The sequence below is a fragment of the Cornus florida genome, unplaced genomic scaffold (assembly GCF_030987335.1).
Source record: "Cornus florida cultivar Cherokee Brave unplaced genomic scaffold, ASM3098733v1 CherokeeBrave_3.0.0_Hap2_Chr09, whole genome shotgun sequence".
Lineage (NCBI taxonomy): Eukaryota > Viridiplantae > Streptophyta > Magnoliopsida > Cornales > Cornaceae > Cornus > Cornus florida.
In genome coordinates, this window is record NW_026775579.1 from 47043090 (window position 1) to 47049629 (window position 6540).

At 35.9% G+C, this 6540-nt stretch overlaps 1 pseudogene; it reads left to right on the top strand.

Moving 5' to 3' along the window:
• The first annotated feature begins 2060 nt into the window (after positions 1-2060).
• LOC132275541 (small nucleolar RNA R71) lies at positions 2061-2159 on the top strand (annotated as a pseudogene).
• Positions 2160-6540: the final 4381 nt, after the last annotated feature.

Below are 6540 nucleotides of genomic sequence, written 5' to 3' on the forward strand. Positions count from 1 at the left end.
TGGGCTTCCATGCCCTTTCAAAGCAAGATTTTGAAACATCATTTTTTAGTTTCAAGGTTGAAGATGAACTTTTTGAAGTTTTGGTTTCAAGTAAAGACTCCATTCTTTCACATTCATTGTCTAGACATTTTTCTACGACATTTACTTCTTCAAGCTTGTCAAATGAATTTGGGGTCGGATTGAAGATATTCAACTTCACTTTCATATGCCCAAATGAGATTTTCATTACCCCCGTTCTACAATTGATGTTGGCATTTGAGGTTGCCAAGAAAGGATGGCCAAGGATAATGGGAATTTGGCTCTTGGGATTTGGAACCGGTTCCGTGTCAATGACAACAAAATCGATCAGGAAGAAGAATTTATCAATTTTAATCAAGACGTCCTCAATGATACCCCTAGGCTTTTTGATGGATCGGTCGGCAAGTTGTAAAACCACCGACGTCGGTTTCAAGTCTCCTAAGCCTAATTTGACATATACCGAGTATGGAAGAAGATTAACACTTGCTTCTAAGTCTAGAAGAGCCTGATTAATGACATGGTCACCAATGATGCAAGAAATAATAGGTGAACCGGGGTCCTTAAACTTTGGAAGGGTGTTATGTTGCAAGATTGAGCTCACTTGCTCGGTCAAGACCACTTTCCTAGGTGCTTGGCTCTTGTTTTTCCTCTTTTGAGTGCAAAGATTTTTTAAGAACTTGACATAAGTCGAAATTTGCTTAATTGCATCCAAAAATAGAAGATTAATCTTCACTTGCCTAAACATTTCTATGATTTCATTGGTCTTGGTCTTTTGTTTATCAAGATAAATGGATCCTTTCAGGGTATCCGGAAAAGGAGCTCTTAGCTCAAAAACTTTTTCAAAACTTTTCTTTGAAACATCATCAACACAAGAATTTTTAAAATCCTTTTTTAAAGCTTTGTTCAATTCATCTTTTAAATCAATTTTGGACTCACTGTTCAGATCACTTTCTAACACTTTCTCATTTGAATGATCATGCATATGCAATGAAAGAGGAATATGATAAGAAACGGGATGGGTGTCAACTTTTGGTTTCACCGGTTCACTCTCTTCATTGGACACACCTATTTTGTTGTCTACAATCTTCCCACTTCTCAAAGTTGTCACCGCATTGACATGCTCAATTGTGTGCCCTTTCGATGAGGAATGAGTCTCCATAACACATTGTTGCTTTGGTGGGGCATTCAAAGGCATCTTCCCTTCCTATCTAGTATTTAAGGTACTAGCTATTTGCCCTACTTGGGTTTCTAGCTTAGCAATGGATTGAGAATGAGAATGAAGCAATTGAGTGTTCGCCTCTAGAATGCCTTGAGCGGTCAAAACTTTTTCTTCAAAGGCGGGACTCTTAGAATTTCCTTGGGAATATGTTGGTTGACTAGGAAAATGAGAATTAGAAAATTGATTGCCATGTGATTGAAATGATGATGATTTAAAACCTTGGGAACCTTGGCCTTGCATTAGTGGCGGAACATACTTCCCTTGAAAACCACCTTGGGAAGGGTTTGAGCCTCCCCCTTAGCTTTTCCAAGAAAAATTTGGATGGTTCCTCCAACTTGAATTGTAATGAGTGCCATAGGGATTATTCCCTTGATTAATAAATGTAGCATTGACTTGCTAATGGGGCTCACTTTGCACATGTTCATGGGGACAATTAGAAGGAGAATGCAAGACACTTGAACAAGTCATGCCAGATTTATTAGATGCACGATGATGAATATGAGTAAGGGAGGAAGATACTTGATTCACCGAATTTTGGTTGATTAAAAATTGATCAAACCTTTGAGACAAAGATTTCATCTTGGCGGCTATGTCATTGGAGTTGTTAACTTGATATAAGCCGACATTCTTCCTTCCACCTAGGTTTCTACCATTTTTAGAAGATAAGGACCTATCCATGGAATTTTCATTCATACTTTCATACAATTGCCACACATCATTTTCATACTTATCAAGATAAGAACCACCCATGGATGCATCAACCATACCATTGTGATTATCCGGTAAACTTTCAAAGAAACATTGGACTAGTTGCCACTTAGGTATGTCATGATGAGGGCACTTTCTAAGCAAATCATTAAATCTTTCCCATGCCTCATAAAACATTTCCCTATCCCCTTGAGAAAATTCTCTAATTGAAGTTATCATGACATTGGTCTTAAAAACTGGATAGTACTTTTTCAAAAACTCTTGTTACATTTCCGCCCAAGAAGTTATCGAAAAAGGCCTAAGATTGTTGAATCAATATTTTGCCTTATCTTTAAGGGTGAAAGGAAAAAGCTTAAGTCATATGTAACGACCTGGTCATTTGCCTTCCTTTTCTTTTTCCTGAAATTTTACGAATGAATTTTTTTCGTTTAATTTTCTTTTCTGAGCTCTGTTTCGTGTCGCTTAATGTCATCTCGAGTGCTGAAAATTGGTTCCTGAGACTCTTTTCCGTAGATTGACAACTTCCTTTGAGGACCGAGTCATTTTCACATTTTTCGTTTTTCGACACTATACCCTATTTCGTCCTTTTCCCTATTCTGTCTTATCTCCGTTTGTCAGTTTTTGGCACAACCTCACTTCTCATGCTCAGAGTTGGTTTTTGACTTCACGTGCCTTCATCTTGAGTGGTTTCCTCGAAAAACGTATCTTTACTTTTGTAAGAAAGTACTCTGGTTGCTCCCAGTGCCCACAGGGGCATGGATACACAATTCTTTAGAATCTTTTTCATTTCTTGGGGTGTTTTTCGTAAATATCTTTTGAAGATATTTTATTTCAGGGGTATCTAAGAAAATATCTTTTGGAAAATATTTTCATTCTAGGGCAGTTTCGCAGTTAACCCTTTTTGTAGGGGTCATTGTGCAATTAACGAAAGTTATTGCAAAATGTCTCGTCTGGAGTCTGGATCCTCGTACGGGATTTATTTTCACATTTCGTCGAGCTGTGGACTCTTAGAATTCCGTTCTGGTCATTTTTCTCGAGTTTCAGAGTTTCTGGACCCGGTTGCCGCCGAACTTGTTCGGGACATAACTTTCTGGTCGGGACACATTTTTTGATGCCGTTTCTTTCATTATTCATATTTTCTCATTTTGAATCTTTTTCGTTCATGGAGTTTTGCCATTTGAGCGTGTCTGCTCAAAATCCACTTTTCCAGACCCGGCGGGGCCCTTTCAGGGCACTTTTTGTGATTTTCTATAAATAGGGGGTTTGAAAAATTAAAACAGAATTTTCCTCTTCTTCCCCACACGTTATGGACCAGATCCCATGGCCTTCCATGGCTGCCATCTTCTCTCTCCTTTTTTGGTTCACTTTTCTTTGATGAAAAGTTTTCGGCCTTAACGTTTAATGTTTGTCTTGACGCCGCAGATCTTATGCCCTTATTAGAATCCATTTCCGACGATTTTTTGAGTTTGGGTTTGGAGTCAAGTTGAGATTTTCATGGGGCTTCTTGCGGATTCTTGGTCACAGTGTTGTCCCCGACAAAACCTCTCGGTATCATCGGATTCGGAGCACTTTCGTTTCGGTGGGGATTTGAGATTTTCATCTCAAATTGAGGTAGGAGATGTTTTAGGTTTAAATTCTTGTTATATAGCATGCTTGTGATGCTTATACTACTTGTTTGCATGATTAAATATAAATTCTATTGATTTTATTATTTATTTTTTTTGCGGGATCTAATTTTTTCGGTTGCTCGTGACTTGGTTTAAACATATAGCATGATATTATATTGCCCCATGATATGCTCATTGTCGTGTATTAAAATTAGAGCATTTAAATAAGTACTAAAGATTTTATTTAATATTTATCTTAGGTGAAAGATTAATTCACATGGCCTTAACTAGTTTGAAATCAATATGTGTTAGCATATTAAATTAGGCTTTAGCATGCTCTCCAACATAGTTGAATTTGAAAGTAATTGGAGGTGTTTTGAAAATTAGTAATTATTAATTAATTTGCCCCGAGTGCACTATTCACTCTATTTGAATTCTGACTTGATATTCTTAATTTACATGCCATATAACTTCACATATATTTGATTTAGAATATTCGGTTAGGTTTTGAAACCTTTTATTTAATTAAATTCCATGTTTAAGATTTAATCCTCGTGGTGATATACAACTTTGAATTGTATTGTGGCATGCTAGAAAATTAAGTTTTGGTATGGTTGTTCATATATATTAAATTGGAATTTATTGCATGAGAATTGCAACTTTTGTTTTATATTTAACTTTAGTGAAAGATTAATTCGTATGGTTGTAAATTGAATGAAATAAACTTGTAATGTGATATTACATTAGTCCTTGGCATGTTTTCCAACATAGGTTAATTTGAGAGTATTTGGTTAAGTTTAAAAATCTAGAGATTTTAATTAAAATAATTAATTAAAATCTATTTTGTGGTCCCATTAGCTTAATTAAGGTTTTTACTTGATATTTGTATTGGCCATGACTTGTTTACTAGTATATATTAATTTTGGACTATTTGAAGTTGTTTTAGAACCTTGGGATTTAAATTAGCATGATTTAATTAAAGTTCTACCTTATTGTTGTATTTAAACTCATGAGCTTATGTTTCAATATTGAATATATTGTTATCTTGCGTAATGATTTGCGCACTTCATATTTAACATCATTCATGCATAGCGTGTAACGAATCGCACACTGAAGATTCGACATTTATCATATCATATTAGTTGTGGACTTAGAGCCTGTATTGTATAGGTTTTCAAATTTGGTTGTGCTTGTTAGAGCGTCGATTATCTTGCATATTCCTGTTGATATATGCGTTGTTGCACAACTTTTTGATTTTAGAAACTTGGGGATGTCGTTGTATGGCTATGGCTAGGACGTGGTTCTAGTACGGGGGATAGTCCCTCTATGTAGTCTAGTGCCCACATAGGGAGGTTACCCATGGGCTAGTAACCCTAAAGTAACTATGTTGTCGGTCTGATCCGGTGTAATGTAAGAGTATCTACTTTGTTTGATTTCGCATTTCATTTTCAAGTTGATAACTAGATGATGTTGTAACTTGTTGTTTTCTATTTATCGTTCCATTTTAAGTTACATGATGTTAACTTTGCGAAATTGTGCTTTATGCATTGTATTGGAAGTTCCAATGTTGGTTAAATTGCATCGATATTGAAAATTGTGTTTTGACGTTCTAACAAAGGTTAGGATTGATCCTATTGATTCATTTATAACTTAGACGTTAGGTGGCATGACCCACTTCTGTTGTTTTCGTGCTTTAGATTTCAAGCTGATAGCTTTAAGAAATTGTATTTTGTTGCCTTGTATAATATGCTTTTATGTGGTTAGATTGAATTGAAGTTGTAAATCGCATTTTGATTGTTCAGCATGGCCTAGGATGATTCCTTAGACTTATTCAGAACAAAAACGTTAGGTGACATGATCACTTTAGTTGTTTCTGTATTCGAGATTGCAAGTTAATACCTTTAAGAACCTATATCTTGTTGTTTTGTATAACGTGCTTCCATATTGTTTAAATGGCATAGATGATGTGATTTATGCTACAAACACTTTAAGGTAGCTTAGGACGCTCCCTGAGTCTCATTTCGATATAGACGTTAGGTGGCATGAACCCCTTTAACATGTTTCACCTTAAAGTGATAAATTTGTAAAATGCTAGGTTGATGCATACTCATCTCCTATGAGTAACTTTATGTTACTCACCCCTACGATACTGGGGCATATTTCAGGTACGAAGACTTGGTTCGTGACGCCTAGCATTCCTTGGATGTTGTGCAGCCTTCAAGTATTAATTTTATGCAAATGTTAGCATGAAATGTCATTTTGTAGACTTATATGTCAAAATATGTATATTTGATTCCATGTATGTAATGTGTACTTAAGTACACTCCTTTCAATGTATTTGATATGTATGAGATGAGGCCGGAGGCCAATGACCATTATATTGTATTCTATGTACTTTTTAACTTCATGAAATATTGTGAAAATCTTGATAAATCGCAAGTCATTGCTTCACCATGGTTGCATCGGGTGAGGGAATTCCGTTTTCATTCTTTCATAGGGTCTCATAAATCATGTTTGAAGTGTGGCCAAGGGCCAAATGGTCATTTGATCCCGTTTTGTATTTTTAGATTCCGAATTTTCATTCCAAGTTCCATTTTTGCCTTTTTGCCCGTTGGGGGGTCGGATTTTGTATCGGTGGTATATTTAAGTCGTGGACCATTATAGCACATCCAAATAGGTAAGTTACGTTTGCGTGCATGGTCATTTTCGGGCAAAACCTTATCGTTTGTGTTTTGAGCCTCTTGTGAATTCATTTCGCATTTTTTTTTGCATATTCTGATCTAGGGGCATTATGGACCTTTTACGGTGGTTTTATTTTCTTCTTTCAACATTGTTGAATAGAAAACATGATTTTAAGGGGCTTTTCTTTTTCGTGTTTATCTAGAAAATGTCGTCTTGATATCGAAAATCGCTTACGAAGTTCAGCTCTCAGTTTTTCAATTTAGCAGCTTTTTGGACCTCCATGACCAAATTTCATGGAGGGGAATT